Source organism: Dermochelys coriacea, chromosome 4 (assembly GCF_009764565.3).
Source record: "Dermochelys coriacea isolate rDerCor1 chromosome 4, rDerCor1.pri.v4, whole genome shotgun sequence".
In the NCBI taxonomy this organism is placed as follows: domain Eukaryota; kingdom Metazoa; phylum Chordata; order Testudines; family Dermochelyidae; genus Dermochelys; species Dermochelys coriacea.
Genome location: NC_050071.1, coordinates 53130823 through 53146595, shown reverse-complemented (window position 1 = coordinate 53146595; position 15773 = coordinate 53130823). Strand labels below are relative to the sequence as shown.

General features: G+C 41.2%; 1 protein-coding gene across 7 annotated transcripts in view; it reads left to right on the top strand.

The window, feature by feature from the left end:
• Window positions 1–15773, top strand: part of MAML3 (mastermind like transcriptional coactivator 3) — a 356720-nt gene that overhangs the window by 128061 nt on the left and 212886 nt on the right. Inside the window, exon 1 of one of the 7 annotated variants that reach the window (XM_043512778.1) lies at window positions 4479–4568. The exons of 5 other annotated variants lie outside the window; for them this stretch is intronic. The gene's annotated coding sequence lies outside the window, so the exon portion shown is untranslated. Of the gene's footprint in view, window positions 1–4478; window positions 4569–11930; window positions 12316–15773 lie in introns of those variants that run through there. One more of the 7 variants, XM_043512779.1, reaches the window with a different exon arrangement.

The window sequence follows — 15773 nt, the reverse complement described above, 5'->3', positions numbered from 1 at the left end:
TGTCAGAAGAATACAAGGCCCTCAATAGAGTGCAGGGTCACAATATATGGAAGAGAAAAACATTGCAGTGACATTCCAAATAAAACAACCCTGTAATCTGTCTTACAATTATGGTCCCTGATGTGTATCTCCTCCCCGCTCTCCACTCTTTTGGCACAGTTTTTCGGGGTGGGGAGAGGAATGGTCTGTCCAGTTCTACCACAACATTCCTGAAGAGAGTTACAAAAAGTGTATAAGTTACCAAAAATCCAGTCAAAAATCTTCTTTTTGCATGAATGCAGTAAATAGATTGGACTTAATTCACTCTTTGAGGCATTGCTCCTCTTCATTCACTGGAAGACATTGGAAGCCCTGGAGTGAATTAGACATCTTGTATTCACTCTGCGGTTATCTCTTTTCTGATTTTCTGTTTTAATAGTCTCCAAACGTTTCCCATTTAGGCCAAATGTGCAACATTCTGAGAGCCCAAGAGCCCCCGTAATTCTCATAGAGTGGAGCAGATTGAAACCATTCTTGTGTTTGTTACCAAAGTATGACTCGGGTAAACTAAAAAGTCCCAGTAGGCAATGTGGCCTATTAAGGTATAGGATCACAGGTTGGGGCATACAATCCCATGGATCCTCATGGTCCCAATGGACTTTCTTATTAAAGATGAGATGGCTGCAGGATTCAATGAATTGTGTGTAGGAACCCCTGATCTAGTTCATTTGAAGCATCTTACAGAAGCCACAGACTGTGAGAGTACAGGTTGAGCAGCCTATAGAACTGCCCTCAGAAAAACTCCTGAGGTTCAATTATAGGAGCATTTGTAGTGCATCCAGGAAAATTACAAGGTGACTTGCAATTTTCATTTGCAGTCTTTGCTGAAATACTTCGTATTAAACTCCGTGTTCTGTAGGTGTAGTGTTTGTAATGTTAGATGTACTGGTTGTACTAATCTAGATGTGTAGAACTTCCTGTTTTGCACTTGCAGTTCTCTGGACACAAATCATTGCACAATCCTAAGCAAGAGAAACTGGTATCATTTAAAGGAGGACTTGTGGCACCTTAGAGACTAACAAATTTATTTGAGCTTAAACTTTAGTGAGCTACAGCTCACTTCATCAGATGCATTCAGTGGAAAATACAGTGGGGAGATTTATATACACAGAGAACATGAAACAATGGGTGTTACCATACACACTGTAAAGAGAGTGATCATTTAAGGTGAGCTATTACCAGCAGGAGAGCGGCGGGGCGGGGGGGAGCTTTTTGTAGTGATAATCAAGGTGGGCCATTTCCAGCAGTTGACAAGAACGTCTGAGGAACAGTGAGGGGTGGGGGGGGGCATAAACATGGGGAAATAGTTCTACTTTGTGTAATGAGCCATCCAGTCCCAGTTTCTATTCAAGCCTAAGTTAATTGTATCCAGTTTGCAAATTAATTCCAATTCAGCAGTTTCTTGTTGGAGTCTGTTTTTGAAGTATTTTTGTTGAAGTATTGCCACTTTTAGGTCTGTAATCGAGGGACCAGAGAGATTGAAGTGTTCTCCAACTGGTTTTTGAATGTTATAATTCTTGACGTCTGATTTGTGTCCATTTATTCTTTTACTTAGAGACTGTCCAGTTTGACTAATGTACATGGCAGAGGGGCATTGCTGGCACATGATGGCATATATCACATTGGTAGATGTGCAGGTGAATGAGCCTCTGATATTGTGGCTGATGTAATTAGGCCCTATGATGATGTCCCCTGAATAGATATGTGGACAGAGTTGGCAACAGGCTTTGTTGCAAGGATAGGTTCCTGGGTTAGTGGTTCTGTTGTGTGGTGTGTTGTTGCTGGTGAGTATTTGCTTCAGGTTGGGGGGCTGTCTGTAAGCAAGGACTGGTCTGTCTCGCAAGAACTGTGACAATGATGGTTCGTCCTTCAGGATAGGTTGTAGATCCTTGATGATGCGTTGGAGAGGTTTTAGTTGGGGGCTGAAGGTGATGGCTAGTGGCGTTCTGTCATTTTCTTTATTGGGCCTATCCCGTAGTAGGTGACTTCTGGGTACTCTTCTGGCTCTGTCAATCTGTTTCTTCACTTCAGCAGGTGGGTATTGTAGTTGTAAGAATGCATGATAGAGATCTTGTAGGTGTTTGTCTCTGTCTTAGGGGTTGGAGCAAATGCAGTTGTGTCATAGAGCTTGTCTGTAGACAATGGATCGTGTGGTGTGGTCTGGATGAAAGCTGGAGGCATGTAGGTATGGATAGCGGTCAGTAGGTTTCCGGCATAGGGTGGTGTTTATGTGACCATCGCTTATTAGCACCGTAGTGTCCAGGAAGTGGATCTCTTGTGTGGACTGGTCCAGGCTGAGGTTGATGGTGGGATGGAAATTGTTGAAATCATGGTGGAATTCCTCAAGGGCTTCTTTTCCATGGGTCCACATGATGAAGATGTCATCAATGTAGCGCCAAATGTGAAATAGTTATGAGTGAGGAGGGTGTTTTCAGGAAGATCACCAATGGATTGTAGTTTCCTCAGGAAGTCATTGGTGTCTCAAAGATGGCTAGGAGTGCTGGTAGTCTACATAGCAAGTCAATCCTGCTGGACGCCCCATCATCTCAGGCATTGGCACCCTGACAACAGGATTGTCCGGCTATGTAGACTCCCTCCTCAGGCACTACACTACCAGCACTCCCAGATAGCTTCGAGACACCACTGACTTCCTGAGGAAACTACAATCCATCGGTGATCTTCCTGAAAACAACATCCTAGCCACTATGGATGTAGAAGCCCTCTACACCAGCATTCCACACAAAGATAGACTACAAGCCGTCAGGAACAGTATCCCCGATAATGTCACGGCAAACCTGGTGGCTGAACTTTCTGACTTTGTCCTCACCCATAACTATTCACATTTGGGGACAATGTATACCTTCAAATCAACGGCACTGCGATGGGTACCCGCATGGCCCCACAGTATGCCAACATTTTTATGGCTGACTTAGAACAACGCTTCCTCAGCTCTTGTCCCTAATGCCCCTACTCTACTTGCACTACACTGATGACAATTAGTGATTTTCATGATCTGGACCCATGGAAAAGAAGCCCTTGAAGAATTCCACCATGATTTCAACAATTTCCATCCCACCATCAACCTCAGCCTGGACCAGTCCACACAAGAGATCCACTTCCTGGACACTACGGTGCTAATAAGCGATGGTCACATACACACCACACTATACCGGAAACCTACTGACCACTATTCCTACCTACATGCCTCCAGCTTTCACCCAGATCACACCACACGATCCATTGTCTACAGACAAGCTCTACGACACAACTGCATTTTCTCCAACCCCTAAGACAGAGACAAACACCTACAAGATCTCTATCAAGCATTCTTACAACTACAATACCCACCTGCTGAAGTGAAGAAACAGATTGACAGAGCCAGAAGAGTACCCAGAAGTCACCTACTACCAGACAGGCCCAACAAAGAAAATAACAGAACGCCACTAGCTATCACCTTCAGCCCCCAACTAAAACCTCTCCAATGTATCATCAAGGATCTACAACCTATCCTGAAGGACGACCCATCACTCTCACAGATCTTGCAAGACAGGCCAGTCCTTGCTTACAGACAGCCCCCCAACCTGAAGCAAATACTCACCAGCAACCACACAACAGAACCACTAACCCAGGAACCTATCCTTGCAACAAAGCCCGTTGCCAACTGTGTCCACATATCTATTCAGGGAACATCATCATAGGGCCTAATCACATCAGCCACAATATCAGAGGCTCGTTCACCTGCACATCTACCAATGTGACATATGCCATCATATGCCAGCAATGCCCTCTGCCATGTACAAACTGGACAGAGAGTTGGTCAAACTGGATGGGCTCTACGTAAAAGAATAAATGGACACAAATCAGACGTCAAGAATTATAATATTCAAAAACCAGTTGGAGAACACTTCAGTCTCTCTGGTCCCTCGATTACAGATCTAAAAGTGGCAATACTTCAACAAAAAAACTTCAAAAACAGACTCCAACGAGAGACTGCTGAATTGGAATTAATTTGCAAACTGGATACAATTAACTTAGGCTTGAATAGAGACTGGGACTGGATGGGTCATTACACAATGTAAAACTATATCCCCATGTTTAATCCCCCCCACACACACACTGTTCCTCAGACATTCTTGTCAACTGCTGGAAATGGCCCCTTTTAATTATCACTAGAAACCCCCCCCCCCCCGCCCCGCCTCTCTCCTGCTGGTAATAGCTCACCTTAAGTGATCACTCTCTTTACAGTGTGTATGGTAACACCCATTGTGTCATGTTTTCTGTGTATATAAATCTCCCCACTGTATTTTCCAGTGAATGCATCCGATGAAGTAAGCTGTAGCTCACGAAAGCTTATGCTCAAATAAATTTATTAGTCTCTAAGGTGCCACAAGTACTCCTTTTCTTTTTGCAAATACAGACTAACACTGCTGCTACTCTGAAACCTGGTATCATTTAGAGGTTAAACTACCTTTTATGAAGGTGCTTCAAGGCGGACTGAGTGGAAGGCCCTGTTCCAAACTGCGTCCAGAGTGAGTGTCTGTTTTACTATTGTATGCATTTTAAATAGGAGCCGTTTACAAGGATGTACTGTACCTTTAATTTCTTTTGAACTTTAAGGCAGGCAGATTGTTCATCTACTGCATTTTGGATTTGTCCCATAACTCTCTTTGTGATCCCCCATGTTGATCCTGTCTGTGTCAAGGAGGTTGTGGATATGCTATGTGTTCTGTCATTCAAGCTGTCTCATGCCTTACGATTAGTGATTGTTATGGTGTTTCCAGTTTGGGATGGCTTGCCAGCACCTGACAAGCCACCCTGCTCCAAAGGCATCTGGCTGAACATGGCCTGCATGTGAGAGAGCCAAAATGGCCCAACATTATTTTAATATGAGATGACAGGGGTTACTTCCTAGAATAATTTCCCCTTGTTGAGAAGTGATGGAAGAGTCAGTAGCATTTGTGTTACTGCGTTCATCAACCATGTGGCTGACAGGGAGGGACGTCATATGCACATTTTTTCATTATTTTCTTTCCTTTTCTTGATTTGAACAGTTCATATGTTTCAGACAAGAAAGAATTGGGGCTATTTTTTGAAGCAAGTGTCAGAAAACAAAAAGGTGCTTTGTTAAGTGTTACATAATGAACAGCCAAAAGCCACAAGAGGAAAATTAATATCTGAAGGGAGATGTAACAAGTTGGAGGGGTGCATGTGACCGGAACCGTGCCCATGTTTAAAACTGCCATGTGAAGTGTAAGGATCATTTAATTGAAACATTTTACCACCCACACCAAATTGGTGTGATTTATCTGTCTGGTCTGCCATGGTGATTGTTGATAACTGAACCTAGTTAGAGGACCAATGAAATTCTGGTGCAGAACTGAGCAGTAGCCTGTATTTTAATCCCATGTTCCCAGTGTACTTCTCTGAGCCTTCATTGTTCCTTATGAATATCAGGATGTTCTTTGTCTGCATTTGCTTGTGTCACAGGCCAGTATTGTCACTCAGCTTCTTATTTCTGTCTCTCTCGCAGAATTTGTGAGTGTTATGGTGATGTATACGTGCAGACGGGGCTGTTTCTAATGAGCTCCTAGGAAGTTAGAAGGCAAGGTAGCAGGCGTTTAGAACTGAGAGAGAAGGATGGGGGTGGGAGTTTACACAGAGGGGCACTGTATTCTTTAATACATTCTTATTTAATTAAGAACACTTCTGGGGGTGAGGGATGGGGGGGGCTTGGTAACATATCAGAGAACAGCAGAATAGTTCTGTTTAGATTTTTTCCCCCCAAAGGATTCTGGGATATCTATCTCTGAGAGCTGTCTTTGTGCTCTTGGTTTACGTGCCATGGTTAATAAAGGAAGGAATATGACGATAAATCCATTGTGAAATACCTTGGTATTTTACAATCTATTGAAATAAATTCTTTGGTGCACTTTGAAGTGTGATTCCACTCTGAACAGTGACTGTAAAAATGGCATTGTGGGGGTTCTATGTTTATTATGCCCCCTTGATTTTTGGATCAGATGTGCTCTTTTTAATAATAAAATGGTGTTTTTATTGCACAGCTGCAAATGAAAGTATCATTTGAAGACAATGGGGATTGTCCTTACAACAAATGTAACTGAAGCCATAATTTGACCTGCAAAATTTTTAGATGATGACATGAAGAGGAAAGAACCTGGTTTGATTCAGAGTGAAATCCTTGCCCCATTGAAATCAATGGGAGTTTTTCTAATGATTTTAATGGGGCGTGGATTTCACCATCATGGCTGGTAGCTGGAAAAAAATCTTGTAGTTTTTAAACTCAAGAAATTGATTTAGCAGTATTGAGATCTTAGTATACCCACCTGTAAAATGGGTATATTAATGCTTGCTTAGCTCAGACATGGTTTTATTAATGCGTATGAATCACTTTAAAGATTAGGGATTGTCTGTTTCAGATATTCACTACATTTTTCTTTTTTAAAATTTTTACTGTCACTGATGGTACAGTAAAAATTTTCAAAGAGAAAAAAATGTTAGTGAATATCCAAAACCAAAACAGACAGTCCCCCCCAAAACCAATCAAACAAAACACTCTTTGTCTTTTCCCCTTAGTTGTGTGCGTTTTTTGTTTGTTTGTTTTAGATTTTTTTAGTGAAATAGACTGAAGAGGCTGACTTTTTGTTGCACAATATTTTCAGTTCAGATCCGAGTTCCTTTGGATCTGAATTGCAAAAGTTTGGTAGATTGATGAGAGAGAGAGGCAGGAGGTCAGATAAAAGATTTTGACTTGTCTCATAATTATCCAATATATTATCTTCCAAAACATACATATGCACACAATGGCAGAATTACCTCTCCAGATTTTACAAATACATTAACAATATTGGACCATATTTAGACCCAGTGTAAGTAGGTTCGGTATCACTGAATTCAGTGTAACTGCACCTACTTATGCCATTCTAAATCTGGCCATGCTTTGATTAGCATGGAACACATGCAATAACTTTAAAATTGGAGGTGGAGCATTTTGGAGCAGAGTTCCAGGGACACTGTCTACTTGAAATCTAGGAAAGTAGTTAAAAGCAGTTTCAATACAGCTGCCCTGAGTCCCCACTGCTAATTGTGATTGTACAACCACATTTTCCTGTTTTTTAAGTGTTTTTCTTCTCTCCTGTTGCTGCATTAAACAAAACAGAAAGAGTAACATATAACTGACTGCACCAGGGCAACAGTGAAGCTGACTATATACAAAGTTTGTCTAACCCATTTCAAAAAGAAAAGGAGTACTTGTGGCATCTTAGAGACTAACAAATTTATTAGAGCATAAGCTTTCGTGAGCCACAGCTCACTTCATCGGATGCAGCTGTGGCTCACGAAAGCTTATGCTCTAATAAATTTGTTAGTCTCTAAGGTGCCACAAGTACTCCTTTTCTTTTTGCGAATACAGACTAACACGGCTGCTACTCTGAAACCTGTAACCCATTTCAGTTATAAAAATATAAACAAATCAGTTATTTGTGACAGTAGAACATGAACTTTCAGAGAGAAGGATGGTTAAGATGATGTCATCCCTTTAATATATATCTGTCTCTTTCATAATCTCTTTAGAAAACAGGAGTTGGTTTATTTTTACAGCAACATTATTAGATACAGATCCCAGTGTTGACTGACAATTTAGTTGGGTCAAAAATACGATTAAGCTGCAGCTGTGGGACACAAGTAAAAGTGCCGGATCACATTAGTAACATAATTTGTGGTTTTACAGCAACAGTTGCTACTGCCGCTAAGCCTAAGGGTCTTTGCAGTTTTGATGTAGATCCTAATTTGGGGGGCAGAGGGGATTATAAATTGGAAGTTTTAATTCATATTACTCAGTAATTTGTGATTAAACAGCAATTGTGCCCAACTGTAAAATCTGTTGGTGTTTAGACTAGTATTAATGGCAGACCTGAGACAGGGCGAGACACTTTGCCTTTGACCCACTAATATGGTACTAGTTTTCCACAGCTATATTTTCAAAGATGCAGATGAGTTCGTACCTGACTTGAGCACATGCAATCTCTGCACATAATACAAGTCAAGTGTGTCTCTGTATCAATACATGGCTGCAGGGGAGATTTTCTAAAGCCTAACTTGCTTTGATTTTTAATGGGATTTAGGTACCTAACTGCAGTTTGTGCCTCAAAGATCTCCCTCTCCAGTAGACTGTATCCAAACCCTCTAGAAATGAGTCCATCCCCGTCTGAGACCAAAATGTTCTTTCTGTCTCTGATTTAAATGACTTCCTCCTTCTGCTTGTATTTAACAGACATCCATTCTCCTTTTCTCTTGCTTTAAATACAGCAGCCCAGATTAATCAATGACGTCAGTGGCATGACACAAGAGATGAGTATGGTTCTCTGAGTGCTTTTTTTTTAGAAAGCTAACATTTCCTTTTTAGCCCTTGTCCCTTTAATTCTCCTAGCATTTGTGCTTGCTGTATGATAGAGAAGTTTACCTTCTTATTTGCATTCATGATCATGAGGAATTGTGATGTTTATTTTGCAGTTTGAGAGAGGCTATAAAGAAAAAATATTAGTAGGCACTACTGAGCCACGTACCTAGATTTATTCAGTCTCAGAAGTGCTAAATTCTGTTTTTAATTTCATAATTGAAATTTCAGGACCTCACAGGGTATGTCTACACTGCAATAGGACACCTGTGACTGGCATGTGCTGGCTCAAGGGGCTCCGGCTAAGGGGCTGTTTACGTGCAGCCTGAGCTCTTGCACCCTCCCACCTCACAGGGTCCTAGCACCCAGGCTCCAACTAGAGTCTGAACATCTACCCCACAATTAAAAATAGCCCCTTAGGCTGAGTCAACTGGCATGGGCCAGCTGCAGGTTTTTAATTGCAGTGTAGACATACCCAGAAAGACCTGGGTGAAATCTCAAAATGGCGTCTTGAAAAATATCTGCTGAGTTGCTACCATGTCTTCTAACCTGCTGCAGCCAAAGGCCTTTTCCTCAAGATATTGTTGGAAATAAATAGTAGTTAATTTACAAGCACCGTGTCTTGCATAATACTTAACAGATTTCCATGTAAATAAAGACACAGCAGGACACTATAATGTATCCTCTTTTTCCAGTTTGCTGCTGACAACAAAGGACTGCAGTAATATCTAGGTGTCCTATCATCTTTTGAGCTTGTCCCCTAGAACTCTATTGGATATTCAGATGGTCTGACTCAATGGAAGGAATATGAGAAAATTAATATGTAGTACCCACCAGCCTTCCACACCACATATTGCTTTTAATTAAGGAACATTATTGATACCCTTGGAACACCTGTTTAGAAACTGTTACAGACATACTACAGGTTTCAGAGTAGCAGCCGTGTTAGTCTGTATTCGCAAAAAGAAAAGCAGTACTTGTGGCACCTTAGAGACTAACAAATTTATTAGAGCATAAGCTTTCGTGAGCTACAGCTCACTTCATCGGAAGCTTATGCTCTAATAAATTTGTTAGTCTCTAAGGTGCCACAAGTACTGCTTTTCTTTTTGAGACATACTACAGTGCAGCAGATGATGCAGCCAGTTAAAATTATGACTAAGGCATATGGGTGAGAGCATATAGGTTATGTGAACAGTAGCATTGTAAACTTGCACTTTCACCAGTTAGGAATTGATGGCTGTTGTGCTATGGGAATATTTTAGTGGAGAAAATTAGGGTAATCTACTGCAGGTACGACACAGGTTGATCCTATTCTTAGCAGTGATAACAAATCACGTGGGGTTTTATAGCTGTGAGGACAATGTATTTATGCACTATTTGAGTAAGTGATCTTTTCACAGTGCTATGTGGGATCACTTCACAGAAGGGTTCTGCTTGTAAAGCAATATCTAATAACGGCTAGCAGGGAGTCAGACTTTGCTCTCATGATCTCATTTATACCATTGCAACCCCAAAGAAGTTGGGCTCGGTTTGGCCTGATATTTGTTAAATATCTATCGGGCCAATTTTGCCTTTCGTTACACTCACTCCATTGGCCTCAGAAGGATTGCACTGATGAGAGAGACTGCAGTTTGGTTCACTCTCTGTAACATTGGACTGTCTAGGATATATTTCAATAATCTCCCATTAAGATGGATATGGCCCCAATTCATTGCTGTCTGTACAGAGCTCTGGGCAGAGTATAGAACTCCTTTTGTTGGGACTTTTGACACCATTTAAACCCCCAGCGCAAGTTAGGGTAGCATTGAGGGCTGCCCAAATTTGTGCTCCAGCTGCCATGGGTAACTAGTAACTATTGTCAAGTAATCATGGGGTAGCCGTGTTAGTCTGTATCCACAAAAACAACAAGGTGACCGGTGGCACCTTAAAGACTAACAGATTTATTTGAGCATAAGCTTTCGTGGGTAAAAACCTCACTTCTTCAGATGCATGGAGTGAAAGTTACAGATGCAGAGGCTGAACTATCTTCTCTTTCTTAAAGGTTTTACTAAAGGTTTTCATACCAGGTCATGACCAGGGAATTGTTAGTTTGCACCACTGCTCCCCACTCTGTTTTGTACAGAGCCAAATACTGGAAGAACAAGATAGCTGACGTGCACTAGAACCATCCTGCCTGCCTGCTGCTGCGGCTGTGGTCCCTTTGCAGGCAGGCAGGATGGTTCTAGTGCACGTCAGCTATCTTGTTCTTCCAGTATTTGGCTCTGTACGAAACGGAGTGGGGAGCAGTGGTGCAAACTAACAATTCCCTGGACATTACCTGGTATGAAAACATTTAGGAAAGAGAAGATAGTTCAGCCTCTGCATCTGGACCATCTACCAGACTTTATTTTTCGTTTATATTGTTTTATTTAATTTGTGGGCACATCATCATCAAAAGACTTCCATCTGGTAAAGTTAGTTGCTCCAGCTAGTGGTGGCCATTCATTTAAAGTGGGTAAAGGTGTCCACATTCACTTTTGAAATCCATCCATTCAAGGGCATTAATACCTATCATAGAAACATCGCAGCAAGTAGCTTGAAAGTGTCCATTTACTCAGTCTCACTAATAAGCAACAACAACAAGAAGATGAAATGTTGATCCTGCTGTGACAGTACTGTAGTTGCTTAAAGGGGGAAAACTGAAAAAATGTCTAAAGACCCTATTGAGCCATTTTGTTTAATTACTGGGGGGGGGTGGGAGAGGGGAAATACGTGAGAGGGCATCCTGGAAAAATGTGCAGACCAAATGTGTCACTGTAAAATATGCAATGCGCAAATGGCTCCGATTTGATATGAGCATGATATTTATCTCCACTTGTAAGGAGACACTCGATAATTCTCAAGTACCACTGCCACTTGATCTTCTTACTTGTAAAGATAAAATGTCATATCAAATCTTAGCTGCCATGCATTTTCTCTATATGTGTAAATGTATATGGAGTCTGGTTTCTGACCTAAACACTACACAAATCTTTGCTGGTTTAAAAAACTTCTGAGGCTAGGTCTACACTATGTACTTACATGGGTATAACTACCTCGCTCAGGGGTGTGAAAAATCCACACCGCTGAGCAATACAGTTACCAGCCTAACCCCCAGTATAGACAATGGTAATGTCAATGGGAGGGTTTCTCATGTCGCCATAGCTACTGCCTCTCGCAGATTAACTTCCGCGACTGGAGAAACGTAATAGCATCTTCATTGAAGTGCTACAGCGGCACCAGTATGGTGTTTTAAGTATAGACCTGCCCTAATTGAAGCATCAACTTCCTTTTTATGGGTCCAAAATATTTAAATAGGGCTGATCATTTGCTTATATTATTATTATTTATAAAAATGCTCATCTAGTTCTCTGGACATTTAACCAAATACAGTATGCTGATTATTGTCGGTATGGGTAGAATCTCATCCACCATTGTTTTGCTGCCCTTCACAGATGAGTCTGCTGCTGGGCCCTGGAGGCTGACAGGACACAGCTCTGGTGGATCAGTGGAGAAAATGATTTTCAGAATCATACTGAAAGTACCCTGCTGCCAGCCCCTAAATGTTTATCTAAGGACTGTTATCCCTACTGCTCTCAGCTGGCATGGTGGCACATGATGAAAAACACTGCCCTCCATTCCTTCTCATTAACAGACGTTTTGCAGTTAAAACATGATGTCATGAGTTTTTTGTCTGGAAGAAATTCACTCATTAGAACCTCATGTATTTCATTGGCATCCCCAGAGATGACGAATCTGCCTGAAGCAGAGCTACTGCAGTGAAAGCTTCCTACAATTCCTGCTCTGCAGTGGAAGATTCTTGTGTTGGCTGGCTCAGCCTTCCGGTAGGTGAGACCGGAGGTGCTCTGATTTAGAGCATCCTCAAGAGAGCTACCCTCTACAAGGGAGTGAATTTGCCCTATGGTGCAGCTGCCCCCACAGCCACAAGGGGATGCAGATTGCACCTTGTTGCACTTGCAGGGTGAATCAGGCCTGATGTGGTAATCTCATTCAACATCTAAGTACTATTTTCATCTTTTAAAAAAGAATATTCACTTTGAGATTCAGAGCGAGGCTCCAGCTAAAGTAATCACTGCTAAAGTCCAGAACTACTGCAACAGGGAAAACTACGTTTTTGGTTTTGTTTTAAATCTAAAATAAACCTGCTTTTTTTTTATTTGTTTGTTTGCTTTTAGCCTTAGTCTACACAAATTTTAGGGATCCTCACATTGTCTCTGCAGAATCTGTAAGTGAAAAGCATTCTTGTGAGGTTCCCTGGTAAAACAGACAAGACCTTGATCGTTGACCTCCAAAAAGAAAAGGATGTATCACTCTTCTCTCTTAATTTACTTCTCAGATAGATAATTCCCCATGGCTATCAGGAGACCTCAGAAGACAAGAAGAGATTAGGTGATGCTGGGTGGGAGTGATACCTAACTAAAGCCACTGTACGGTAACTATATCAATTGTAATTTTCAAATTAATGCCTTAGACCATGAGTTACATCCGATAGATTCTGCAGACCACATCCTTTGACGTCTGAGAATCAGGGCAGCTTGGCAACACCTCTACAAAGAACATTTATCCTAATCAGTGAGAGAGAGCTTTCAAAGGAATCCAGAAGCAGACATGTAAATAAATAACTATTCAATATGCAAAACTAATAATATATTCTAGTACCAGGAAGAGGTGTATGGCCACAGTAGGTAGGTTGCTGAAAGCTGTGTTGGATTCTTAAACTAGTCAGTTGGGAATAATATGCATACCATGGTGAATGAAAGATTAGAAAGGATTGTAGAGGGAGAGAAGTTTTTATTTTTTACTCCTGATAATTGCTTAATTTACTCAAAATATTAATTGTCCAAGGCCACCAAAGCAGTTGCCTCCACAGTTAAGATTTCTGTTTCCTAGTGATATGGAATAAGTGGTATGGGTTCTCTCTTTGCATTTTTGGATTGGGCATGTGGAGTGAATGGGACAAGGAATGGATTGTGAGGGTTGGAGGAAGAAATCAGTTTGTTTTGGTCTTTTATTGAGACCCAAATGATAAAATAGAATACTGTAGAATAACAAGTTGCCAGTAGTTGCCTCAGAACAGCCCATAGATGGAGCAGGAACAGAACAGTTTTATACACAGCATTGGCAAATTACAGTAAAACAGCAGTCTCCAGAGCCTGTTCTCAGAAGTGCTTGGCTAAAGAACTAGCTGAGAAGTCATTGCATCTTGTATTGTGCAAACCATCTCATTTGTTTGATATTTCTTTCCAAGAAAGGAAGCCTTCTGTGCTCCATATTCTATTAATGCATTTTAAATGCATTTATTGTTTGGGTTTGTCTGGTTTATTTAAGTTATATTTCAAAGTTAATTCAGTACTGATGAAAGGTGTCAGTCTAACAGCCCTGGAGACTGAAATTCTCTGTGTATGTTTGTCCTAGTATCTAGAAACCCCAGTCATGAACCAGGACCCCATTGTGTGCAAACACAGAACAAAAAGATAGTCCTGGCCCCAAAGAGTGTACCATCTGAACATTGGCAATAGTGGTGCAAATTTCCCCCATATTGCCTCACCAATGTGCCTCAACTCTGCTGGAGACCAGCTCTAGAGGTGAGAGTGTAATTCAGACTCCATGGCTATTTAAACTTGGGCCTCTCTGCTGAGACTTACATCAGTTGTGGGTAGCAGTGTCTGTGTAGTGTACACCTGTACCTTAGGAACTACCTGACACTACACCAGTTCATTTCACGAAGGCCAAATTTAATTTGCCTGAAGCCATACAGCTTTGTGCAGCGAACTTGCCAATTCTTCTAATTATCTATCCATGGCCAGGCTGCGTCAGCACTTGCATAGGAGACTTCCAAGGATCACCAAACCTCTGCTGATTATGATGTTTGGTGGCAGTTCAGAGGTGGCCCTCTTCTTTTGGAATCTGTATGAACTAGTGATCAAGCATGGTGGGAGAGATGAGATATGAAATTGAAGCTATAAAATCTTGTTGTTGTGAAAGATACTGTGGCAATTTTTCAAGAATGGGAATTAACCTGGCATCGTTATCATCATACTTAGCACTTACTGCTTAATAAACAGTTAGTAACAGAGCTGAATTGTTAACAACACAATTTTCTTTTTTAACTAATTAATGAATCCTCCCTCACCTGTGAGGCAGTTGGGGAAGCATCATTATCTTCATTTTACTGATGGGTAAATCTTGGCTAAAATGCAAATTGAGTAATTGCATTCTATTTAAAATTCCTCTGCAGTTTCCATTAAAAATAGGTTTCAGAGTAGCTCACGAAAGCTTATGCTCTAATAAATTTGTTAGTCTCTAAGGTGCCACAAATACTCCTTTTCTCATTGAAAATAGTTTTCTTTACTTCCTGTCCTGAATCACTATATGCTGGTAAGGAGTTGTTCGGTGTAAACTAGCAGTGGATAAGGTGATCCATGTATATAGTTTGTAAAAACACTTTTTGGTGCTATAGAAATGTAATTTCTTATTTCTTATTTTTTTATAATAAAAAAAAATAAGATGTGTTTTTCAGCATACACCTTGTGTTCAAAGGAAGCACTGCTTTAGAACATATGCTTTTCTGCAGGAATAATTGCTACAAATTCCCTCCTGGACAGTTATAGTTTGTAATCATTTGAAAGTTTATTTTTGTCGAGTTGACTAAATGTAACGTGATTGTAGGAATGGTTCTGAGTTGTGCTTCAGATTGCTGACTGGTCGCTGTGGTTGGCAAACCCGTGGGGTCACTCAGAGTGTTATTATGGGACAGTCTGCCATATGGCAGAAGGTAGAGATGCAAAGGGGCTGAAGAGAAGATAAGATCATATGAAGTCAGGAGCCCAGCTGATTGATTGAAAGCAACCAATCAGGAAATTAGGGCTGGTCTACACAGTTATTGTACTGGCATAACACTGTCTGTTATGGGTATGATATTTTTTTATTTTATTTTACTGCCAAAATAGGTATACCAGTACAACCCATTACGATGAGATAACTGGCTCTGTGGATGAAGGGAAAGCAGTGGACATGTTACTCCTTTTGATACAGTCTCCCACAGTATTCATGCCAGCAAGTTAAAGAAGTATGGGCTGGATGAATGGACTATAAAGTGGATAGAAAGCTGGCTAGATCATCGGGCTCAATGGGTAGTGATCAATGGCTCCATGTCTAGTTGGTACCCGGTATCAAGTAGAGTGCTGCAAGGGTCGGTCCTGGGGCCGGTTTTGTTCAATATCTTCATTAATGATCTGGAGGATGGTGTGGACTGCACCCTCAGCAAGTTTGCAGATGACAC